The 11,764-nt window shown below is 40.2% G+C and overlaps 1 protein-coding gene across 4 annotated transcripts in view; it reads right to left on the minus strand.

Annotated features, from left to right (window-relative positions):
• The window catches only part of klf12b (Kruppel like factor 12b), a 37,457-nt gene extending 26,806 nt beyond the window's left edge, over positions 1-10,651 (minus strand). For 2 of the 4 annotated variants that reach the window (XM_060876114.1, XM_060876115.1), the window contains exon 1: positions 10,314-10,506. The gene's annotated coding sequence lies outside the window, so the exon portion shown is untranslated. Of the gene's footprint in view, positions 1-10,313; positions 10,512-10,537 lie in introns of those variants that run through there. The other 2 variants (XR_009648954.1, XM_060876116.1) reach the window with 2 other exon arrangements.
• Positions 10,652-11,764: the final 1,113 nt, after the last annotated feature.

The following is an 11,764-nucleotide window of genomic DNA, read 5'->3' on the forward strand; positions in this document are numbered from 1 at the left end:
TGAGCCTGTCTATACACCTTTGTTTGTTGTAGAGAACCGATTAAGAACATCATTCCGTTTTACTATAGCTGTGTAATGAAATGGTGATCCCAAGTGTGAGCACAAGTGTGAACGGAGGCGAGTGTTCGGGCGTCTTGTTGCCGTGCACCACTAGAACCAACCCCCCAGAGGCTAATGAAAAGAATGAGGGCAATTCAACTAGAAATGGCCAATGGGAAAAGGATCACCCAGGACTCATTCTGGCCATGAGGGTAAAAGAGGGAAGGGAGGGAGGCGAGGTTGATGGCATTCCCATGACCACTCACAACTCTAGCACTGTTCTGAGGATGGTGCTGATGGAGGCCACTGCATTGCATGGACAGGAATCAGTGTAGACTATAGCTCGGCACATGACAGGCGGATCAATACGAGGTGGCAGACTGGGACACAAAAGCGTGACCTTCCCAGATCCAACAGTGACCCTGCCACATAATAATTTAAAAGAGCACAGAGCATTCAGCGCTCTACATCCAGGGGCTCAGTGCATTTTCTGTATTCTTGCCAGACTTAATCTGGTAGTGCTTCTCAAAATCCACGATTGTATTGATATGTGTGACATGCTGGCTGCCTGTTTTTAGTGAAGCTCATATGGAAGTAGTGGAGTTATACTTGCTATTCACTAGATTTTGTATGTGCAAGGTGGCATTATTCTAAGACTGTGTATTGCAAACACCTAAAGTAAAGTAAAGCCCTAACATATGAGCTTTCATTGTTCTGCCTAAGTTTTTCTTCCATGTTGAGTGCCCTGAGTGGGCATCTGGGCGACCCTGTTACCACAAGCCAAGGGGCAAACAAAGGATTATTGTGGTATGCTACTACTGCTCCATTGTAAGTAAATCTCCTTGTTTTTTCAAGGAACATTTATATTGTAAGTGTGCAGTATATCTCATTTATCGCTCAGGGCCGAGAGCTTTTCATCCTTATCTTGTTGTTGATTTATTTATTTCAGTGGGTCTCCTGCCTCTATTTGGACATTTCTAGATAGTGATCTTCTCGGTATTCACGTCAAAAGTCATCTGTTCTGGAGAGAGTTCACAAAGAACAGGAGGAGAGGGTTTCCTTCAGCTTGCTCTGCACTGTGTCTGAGAGAAATATCAGTTCAAAAGTCACTTCCCTTTTTAAAGTCCCTCCACACACCCCCAATATGATGAGTCAGCCTCAGCAGAACACTAAAAGGAGCTGCTCTGTTCTCACAGGAACCTGTCATGCTTTTAGTGAAAAAAAGGGAATAGCCAATTTAGATGGCAATTGGCAGGCTATTTTTTGTTTGTTTGATTGTTTGTTTGTTTTGTTTTTTTAAGAGCTTGTCACTGTTGGCAGCACCACCCACTTCTCTCTCTCTCTCTCTCTCTCTCTCTCTCTCTCTCTCTCTCTCTCTCTCTCTCTCTCTCACACACACACACACTCTCTCTCACACACACACACACACACACATACTTCACTGCTGTCCATTCAAATAGCACATGCCAAAAGAACATGTCACTGGAGGAGTGAGAGAGAATGACTGTGTAAAAGCTTAGCAGGAGTATTAGCTCCAACTCTCACTGAAGCCTAAAAGAAAGTGAACTTCCGTAGCCATTGTGTAATTTATTTTCCACACACGCTTCGTCCACCAACATTGCAGGGCCCCTAACTCCAGCCCTCTATACTCTGGTGGACACTTTTTCGTCTGTTAATCTTTTCTGGCGCATAGTGAATGACTTCAGACTTTCCATTTCATAAGGAGCATTTTCCTTGGCAGTCACCCCTAAGACTCTGGATGCTTTTGGGACATTTTTGAATTGAACTCCAAAGGAATATGCTGCCTCAGTCCCAGTGAACTTCTTTTTTCAGTGTATGTGTGTGTGAGTGTGTGAGTGTGTACTCATCATTGCACATTACCTCAGGGGACCCCCCTTAGCCATTCTCCTTTGGCTAAAATCACTAGTCACATATTATGTTTTTCTTGCAGCAAATGTATTCTCATCTTGTTGCTTCCATTAATCCTAGAACTCTGACAAATGTGCTCCTACTTCGAGATAAACCGGAGAACATTAGAAAATCAAGATGAACTGTGTAAATGTACTGGAAGTGATGACTATATCCTCACAGGATTGTGCTGGAACCTGGCATGGGTGTAGAGACATTGGAGTGTAGTCTAGGTACACACAGCCTATTTTTACCCTGAGCAGAAAACACAATAGGTGGGCAAAGTGAACAAGCCTTAAAGCGTATAAACCCCACAGCAAGAAGCTTTATCCAAAAGAAAAAAAAGACAGATAGTAAAATGGCAGCCCTACAGTGCATCACTTTTCCCAGCATCTCCTGCAGACCCAAACACCTGATAGAAAGCAGGAGCCCATTAATAGAACGCTGATACTGGTGTTAACATTAAGTGGGCTCTCTGGTGCTGACGGAAGTGCCTGAAGCCCAGTGGATTGCCCTTGTGCTCTGGTTATTTCTGCATGGGGAGATCCTGTGTCAGTAATTCTGGAGGGGTGAAATGGTCATTAGGTTCATACACATTCACATAAACAGTGCCTCTTCTCAGGCTAAGTGCTTTACAAGTAAAGGTTTTCCCACCAGTTCTGGGGCAAATTCTGATAAGCAAACTATGGTTATGTTTAGGGCTGAATGGACTATTCAATCACCTGTTAAATGCTATATATGTATTGATGTTAGTGATTTTACTGCTGTATATTATATAGTGCAATGTTTTTACAGACTGGTCAGTGGAGAAATATTGAGAGGTTGTGTGTGTGTGTGTGTGTGTGTGTGTGTGTGTGTGTGTGTGTGAGAGAGAGAGAGAGAGAGAGAGAGAGAGAGAGAGAGAGAGAGAGCAAAGTCCCTTTAACACTTACCTGAACTTTGGGTTGATGAAAGAATATTAAAAAAACAAACCATAAAAAAACACAGAGCTTAGATGATTTTCTAATATTTAGGAACTGTGCTGACTTTGACATCTTGTTCTGGAATTGGTTTTCGGAGCTGAAGTTTACATTTATTATACCATGCTTGGGGCATTAACCAAGCATTTTAAATCCAGTTTTTAGTTGACTACCCAGTTGACTTTTGACAGTCAAAACAAAACTGTATGTGGGTGATTTCACCATTTCCCATAAACACATCAGGCTTCCTGATCTTTAGGTCCTCTGCTAAATCTGTCAGGGCCACAGCAGTCTGACATCTGCATGTGCTCTCCTGTACATCAGAACACTTTTTTACAGTTCACACACATACACACAAATGGTTTTTGCTATCTATAAACTATATGCTCCATGCTAACAGCCAGCAATCTATTTACAAATGGCTCCAGTATAGGAAATATGAATGATCTGATTATATTGTATATGCAACACCGCCTAACATAACCTTAAATAGTGACCAAACCCACATGACGTCCTCTGTTGTTTCATGCTCCTCTTTGCTTAAGTTAAGAAGTTTCAGTGGCTGGTGCCACAAAAATCTTAACTGCATTCAGAGGTGTTTAGAAATACAGGATTGATCACTGTGAAGAACCCCAATAGCAGAATGCAGTGGTGGAACAGACGACCTGGACCGGATCAATAAAGACTGCTCAATCACTGACATGCCCCCATTGCTCCTTATGTACTGACCTCAGGCACACACAGAAGAGCTGGCCTGATCTATAATGCACTGCAGCACACTAATGAACCTCCCTGTCTTTCTCTCTAAAAGGATGGCTGCTCCATGCCTGTGACTGTGATCCTCTGGAGTGGCGTCTGCTTTGCACTATAATGACAAGATTCAACACAGAAACTGACTTAGTGAACACAGTTTTCTTGAGCCGCTGACAGGTCGGCATGATTAACGAAGCAGATTCGTAATGTCACGTTCATTCACATGTCATTAATCCCTTTTAATGAGCTCAGTTCAATGTAATTACTCATGTCACAGACATGAGTCTGTAAATTTGACAAGTTTCACTTTCTGCACTGTCACCCACCCTCAACCGTAAAACATCCTTTGATTGTCTCCAAGGAACGTTGGTGTTGGCTTACTAGGATTTATACCACTCTGGAGTAAAACAATTGCTTAATCAATTGTTTAGGCACATCCTCATTCAACTTCAATGGATTCAACAATCCTGCTTTGTGATTCAGAAGAAATAACAAAGTCCCAGTTCCTAAAGGTCTAGACACATCTTTTCAGAAGCCATCTGAGTGCCAGGACCAGCTGTAGGCTGCAGGGGACTCTTTTTCTAAAGAAAGGTAACACTTTCATCCAAAGCAAACACAACCCAGAGCACAGATGTAGGAAACAAAAATAACGGGACACACTCAAGCTGTGCTATCTGCATGTTTTTGAAATGCACATCATAGATCGAAAGTAAATAAATATTGTTCTGTCTTTTCGGGTCTAAAGTAAAATAAGCTTTGTCAGGGATGGTACAGTGTTTGTCCTGATTTATTTAGTAAGATTGTGTCTGTCTATTACAAACATGGATATTAAATAAACTTAGTTTAATAAGGCAAAGAATGCTGTGATAGTCAGAGCAAATAAAGGTCAAGGAATTCTGAGTAGCCTGTGATGTTTCCACATATCCTCTTGTTATCTCAAGAAAAATAATAACACATTTTTATTAGAACTTATGTAACACATACAATATAACACGTAATTTTCACTGAAATCGATCTTCTTGCCTTTCAAAACAATTTGTTTTAAGTCACAAAATTAAATGTGTATCACTGTGAAAAAATAGATAGCATTATACCGTAAATCTGGTAAAGCTTGTGCGTATGATCTTGTGGTGTGTGTGTGTGTGTGTGTGTGTGTGTGTGTGTGTGTGTGTGTTTGTGTGTGCGCAGCTGCTTAGAGGAATGCAAGGAGTTCAGGGTGGAGGTGGTGGACTGCATTATCATCTGTACCATAACCAAGTCTTCTGTCCCTCAGGAATGGCTGCATCCTAGTCTTAATGGGTAGCCATGGCCTAGTCTGTCATGGCCCTCCCCCAATAAACATACACACACAAACACTGACACACATAGAAACCACACACACTTCCACCCACAAGCATCCTCTCGTGTTCACAGATATTCTTCTGCCACTATAATGTGTGCAGGAGAATGTACATGCACTTCAACATCCTGATAACTGATAAGGCAATATTTACGTGCTCCAACTCATGCACCATCTCTCCCAGAAAAACAGTTAAACACCAGGGCAAAATGTTCAATAAGCAGTGTACACATTTCTGCAAACCCACCCACACACGTACAGTACACACTGATTGAGCACTGAACAAACTGATTGAGCAATGCGGTATACAAGAACACTATAAACACAGATTTGCTGTAGGCTTACACGTATTACTCACACTCTGTTTCTGACCGTATAAAAACCAAAACAAGACAAGTATACCACTGAAATGTTAAGCAATACAGGAAGACTTGCATGGGTATTTTTAGAACTGAAATTCGGCCCATTCCAAGACCACTTAATACAAAAAGCAGCTGTGTTTATGTTCATGCTTCACATGGGCCGACTCCTGTTTTCAATACAGTTTAGATTCTCATATTTCAAGTAATATATGCTATTATAGTAATAGTCAAGCCAGTGTGGGATTCAAAAGTGAGAAAAGTTAAACCTCTTAATAATAATATACATCCCTCATTGAATTGTTTCCACATGTTTGCTTAATGTCTTCTCGAATGTTTCGACTGGTGCTGTGAAGAGAGCTCAAACTGACTATAGCAGTTACACGTGTGGATGCTTCTATTCTCACACACAAATGAACAGTTTTTAATTTGAAACAACACAACATTGTGATTTTGTCAGTTGTCAAAAAAATCAACAACTACATAACAGTTTGCATTGCTAACTTCCCCATAAGTCCTCTCAGGTTTCAGCAACCAACAGCCAAGGACCGCGGTGTGTTGTCATGGTGACGCACGAGAGACCACGGTGGATAGACGCCGCGTGGCGCAGCTCCTCTGCTCTTCCTTTCACTTACATTGACTCATACTAATCATCATCTATAGACATATACTCACTACTCACTGTTTCTATCAGGCTCTATCATCATTGTTCCACATAGATTTCCTCCAGCTAAAAGAATGTAAAGACTATAGATAAAGGCATTATTGTGGTGCACTATTTTAATGCAAATGAAATCCGATGGTGAGAGTCTCCTTGTGTTTGTTATCCACTTCAATAAAAGCAGGTCAATGTTTCATTTACTAAGTAATAATTAGTAATGAAAACAGCTACCAATTTAACAGTTGTTATCAATCTAGCATGTAAACAGGATGCAAAAAGGAATACTGGCTTCAAACAGTCCATGGAATAAGGTAAGGTGAATGATTAGAAGATATTTTAGCTTTAATGAAGAAGCAATTGGAGAGTAATGAATCTAAACAATTTACTTCATACGCTAAATGAGCAGAGTCAGCCAAGACATGCTATGAACTTTCAATGATATATTTACACAGACACACACGTGTACGTATGTACATACTGTATGTATATATACTGTAGGCCAGGGGTCTCCAATCCTATCCACAAAGGACAGTGTGGGTGTAGGATTTCATTCCAATCAAGCAGGATCACATGATTCCACCTGTTTAATCAGTTGATCTTGGCAGACTCAGGTGTGGCTTCTGCTCGGTTGGAATGAAAACCTGAACTCACACCGACCCTATCCAGATAAGATTGGACACCCCTGATCTAGGCAAAGGCAAGTGTAGCCTACATCCTAACAGCTGTGATGTGACTATCAATAACACAATTTCTAATGTCCTACATCTTGAGAGAAAAAAAAAATCAAACACAGAAGAATGTCTATTTTAACATTGTCTATTTCTTCTGTTACAAAAAAAGGGCTTGACACAATGCAACAGCGTGAATATGAATGGTAAATATGGTTTAGAATCATTTCTGTTCCATGGTAAATTTGCATTAGCCTACATCCAACAGCCCAAGTTTACAAAAAATAGACAAACTAATTATTGGTAGTGCACACATTGCATTTATATTTTTATACAGTTTATTGCTATAAGCAGAAACGTACAGTATGATACTTGTATCCATTTTCCATATAGAAATTAAAGCCAAATATTTCAGAATGAAACTGAATCATTTTGTAATCTTCCATAGGTTTATGAACAATTCTTGCCCTCTGTATTATAATCATGTAGTTAACATATAAAAATATGTAACAAGTTAGCAACAACAGCTACAACAGCTTTAACTTTTTTTTTATTATTTTATTTTAATATCATTTTGTTATACAGCATTAATTATATACTATTTTACTGTGTGTTATCATTTAAATAAAATGTCAAAGGCATATTAACAGGCATATTAAATCAGTCAATCATCCTAAACATAACAAAAAAAACAAACAGGTTATTTAAAATAAAATAAAAAAACGCATATATACAATATAAAATCAATCAATTACAAATCAGAGACTGATTATCGTAAGTAGTAGAATGTATAAAGTTTGCTATTTGTATAAATTTCAGGAAAATCACTGCCCACTAAATTAGTCTTATTAGACTTATAATTGTGCCAGATCACTAAAGGCAGTAAAAACTGTTTTGGTGTAAAGCATGCTGAGTGGTTGTTTAAGTCTCCTGTAATCATAGTATCTCATTTTTTTCCCAGTATGATTTTCCCAGTATGATTTGACTAGTGTAACACTAGTCTAAAGACAGTGTAACCCCTCCATATTCCGCTTACTATGTCAAAGTTTAACTTACCCCTCTTTCCTCCACAGCTTTAGTAAATAAACTAGTGCTGGACAAACAGGTCAAGGGTTGAACACACCACAGATCATACACAAGAACATTTTGTCAACTTTGCAAAATGTTGAAATGAGAAGAGTGCAGGAAAGCGAGTGTTGTTTCTACACCCACGATCCTAATTATCATACTTCATTGCAAGCATCAGTACAAACATTTTGGAGGAAACTTGTTATGTTCCTGACTATGAATAAAATTCAAAAATTACCAAGTAGCATGTTCACATGATTTCAAGCTAATTGATAGCTTCTATTTTGCAGTGGTCGAAACATTTGAAAGTTTAACAACTTTACTACTGAGTGGTCCTGGTTAGCAGACCAATGATATGAAATTACATTTTTCTGAGAGTAAAATTTGTGACATCATTCTGTCTGTTGTTTTCTGTGTGTTGTTTTCAGTGTGTCATTTAAATTCATGACAATAGTAAAATATTAACAGCTCCTCACATGCTGTAACACACTAATAACTAGGATGAAATTATACTGTATCTCTTCTAATGAAGCATAGCATAACATGACCCAGTGCTGGAGGGTGTTTTATAGTGTTCCTCACACCAATCACTCAGGTTACTGTGTTAATCCAATATACATTCCTGAAGCTATAATTCCTTAAAAGGATCTAGATTGAGTGGTGTTTAATGTTTTTTTTACTGTATATTATGAAAACTTATCTTTAATCACTGTGTGCCTGCCCTCAGTACCTGCATATTTGTCACTTAGGTTGGATTACAACAGTTCAGGGTCAGGGTTCATCTATAGATACAGTAAGTCTAGTTTGGTGCTCTCTTGCCATAACTCAGCCCTGGAGCCTGTTTACACCGAGGATGAAGGGCGCTTTTTATGGATTCTACCAGCTGACCCCTCTAGTGAGGTGTCCTTCTTCAGGCAGTGCCCATCAATAATCTACACCCTCTCTGCCTAACCCGACAGACCTTTGGGCAACACAGAGATTGTTAACTTTGAACACTCCCCCGCCCCCAAATGAGGCCACACTGGACATTTAAAGGAATCCTGCAATGCAGCTGAGTAAACTGGAAAGTGGTGGATAAGAAGATAAGCAGACCTTCCTCTGATGGTTGTGTGCCACTATTAAACACACATACCTGCTTAATTGGTATCTGGGAACCATGGACAATACACTTCAATACGCTCCTGACACAGACAAGGGCAATGGATTTCTTTCTTCAAAGCATTTCAAAGAAAAAAGAAAAGAAAGAAGATGTTGATTTGTATAGATCAGATGTGAAGTGTGGCTGGTCAATGTAGCTCAGAGTCTCTGATCTTGTGTTGCAGTGTACAAAGTAAACAAATGATTCTGTTATTGCAGCATCTACCATTTCAACAGAGGTCATTTAAAACTTTTTAATCAGACGTTTTAACTCATACAGACCCACACTCACACACATCCCGGTGCCTTAGAGCAGAGTGGGTTTTAAATACAGAGTGAAAGCTAAATAGTACGTAATCGCTCTAGCTGAAAAGCCTTAAGCAGCGGGGGGCAGCAAAAGTGACCAGTTGCCTCACAGTTCCAGGCAAGCAATAACACAGGGTAAAGTCCCACAGGTCAGTACACACTCACACCCAACGCTGTCCTACAGCATAGCCCAACACCACTTCCTGTGTACAAATGCCTCTGCTGTCAGCTCTGGCCAGGTTTGCTGTAATTGAAAAGAACAGCCACAGGCCAGCCCACAGCCGCACTGACAGCCAGCCATCAATACCAATGACTGTTCCCCTGCAAGTGCCAGAAGAGCAGATGACATCCAAGACACCACCCTTGCAACACCCAGCCTGTCAGCCTCCACCCCACACACATACACACGTACACACACACGCCTCCCACTCCCCTGGTGTCCTTCCACCGCCACTCAAGTCTCACAAGCTTTAACCGAGTGGCCATTGCGCTTCATGAACAAGCAAATATGTCATGGTAGTATCTTGTCTCCCTCAACACACACATATATATATAGAGACATGTACACATACTACAACAACCAAACTTTTTATGCAAATGAACAGGATGAGTATTGGCTACTCAGAAGCATCTCATACACACCCGTGCACGCGCACACACACACACACACACACACACACACACAAAAGTATGTCAACATTTAATGCAGAAAAACTCTCGGCACACACTTGGCAATCGATAGCACACTCTTGGCAATCAATAGCAAGTTTATATTGTCATTTGAGTACAATTAAAACTACCAAACAACTGCTGAGGTGCTGCATAATACTTTTGGTAAAAGTGTCTAAAAATGATTATCTACAATATTTCTACTTGCAGAAATATTAATTCTATAATGTCTCTAACAGCACCTGACTGAGATGTCCGTGAAAGGCTGTATGGGTGAACAAGGGGTGATCTGACTTGTCAATTGAAATGACAGCATAATGACAGTTTATCAAGATGCACAGAACTAAACCAGAGACAAGCCAACAAAACACTCTACATGAAAAAGAATTGAACAGAGAGCTCAAGGGAAATTATAGTGAATAAAAATAGAAATATAGCTATACAGACCTGATCAGGAGCTGCAGAGCGGCAGAAACTGTTTTCCTTATACAGTCCGCTCTCTCTCTCTCTCTCTCTCTCTCTCTCTCTCTCTCTCTCTCTGTGTGTGTGTCTTCCTCCCCTTGCTCTCTGAGACTCCCTCCCCTCTGCTCTGCTCCTCTCAGCTGCTCTGGGTAGTTTTCAGGAAATGAATGGGGGCTCACAGAGAACTGTTGTACTTGCAAATGACTTACCACAGTCACATGATCCACTAAATGTAGGGTGGGCCAGTGGGTGGAGGCTTCATAAGCAAGAGAAGACAATATACTCTAAGCTTTAACAGCGTGCATCGAATTACACGGGGCCCCTCGTGGGAGGTTTCCGACATGTCTGCTCTGCTCCCTCCCAGCTCAGAGAGCCACAGCCATGGAGCCATGGTCTAGTACCTCCCCATTTACAGGGGAGGGGATAGAGAGAGAGAGAGAGAGAGAGAGAGAGAGAGAGAGAGAGAGAGAGAGAGAGAGAGAGAGAGAGAGAGAGTCTTTCTTCCTACTGATAGTGGAAGCAAACTGAACCTCCACTGTGAGAAATGTCAAAGCATATGACCAAAAGAAGTTTGATGGAATATTTGCATATGAGCATTAAAGATGCTATCAGTCCCTGTGCAGTTTTTTTTTTATGCTCAAAACTGATATTAAAAGTTGGCATTGATGTGCTGTTCTGGTATGTTTCATTACAACATGCTTTTATTACCATGAATCTCGTGTTCATCTATGAATCAAATTACATCACAAAAAATAAATATGCTTTTTTTTTTTTATTCGTTTCATGCCAAGTAATGAAATTTTGTAAAATCATTTTTTATATGATTTGCTGAAAGATGCAGCAGTGGTAATCACGATTCACATTTACTCCTCTGGGAATCTTAATTAATGTATAGGATGCCAAGTTCATTTGCATCACTGCTAGATAGACCTCACACAAACACACACACACACACACACACACACACACACACGTGCAGACATGTACAGATGCACCACTGGGCTTTCTGAAGAAATCTGAGAATTCTGCTTCATCTACCTGAACTGTATATCTCTAGTTTTAAAAAAGAAAAAAGTCAATCGTTGTAAATCTATCAACAATTACTCAATAAAACCTGTGCATTCTCTAGCATTCTAGATATGTTGCGGGAAATAGGAGAAAGTGAGAAGTACCAAGATGTAAAATTGACATCTTGTACTGTATTTTACAGAATAAAATCAGAAGTATATATTGATTCGTGTTTGAAATAGTTGTTTCATTATTGGACAGCCGGTTACAAAAAAAATAAATGCCAACCGTTATCCTCGTGCCTGACAAAATGGCTTTTTCAAGTACCCTTTTCTTGCTGATTGTTCCCAATGCCTCTGCCTTTTACAGTGTATCGCCCAGCTGCAGCCGCTAGCAAGAGCAGCAATTTCCCCTGGAATAATGACATC

Source organism: Tachysurus vachellii, chromosome 8 (assembly GCF_030014155.1).
Source record: "Tachysurus vachellii isolate PV-2020 chromosome 8, HZAU_Pvac_v1, whole genome shotgun sequence".
NCBI classification, from domain to species: Eukaryota; Metazoa; Chordata; class Actinopteri; order Siluriformes; family Bagridae; genus Tachysurus; species Tachysurus vachellii.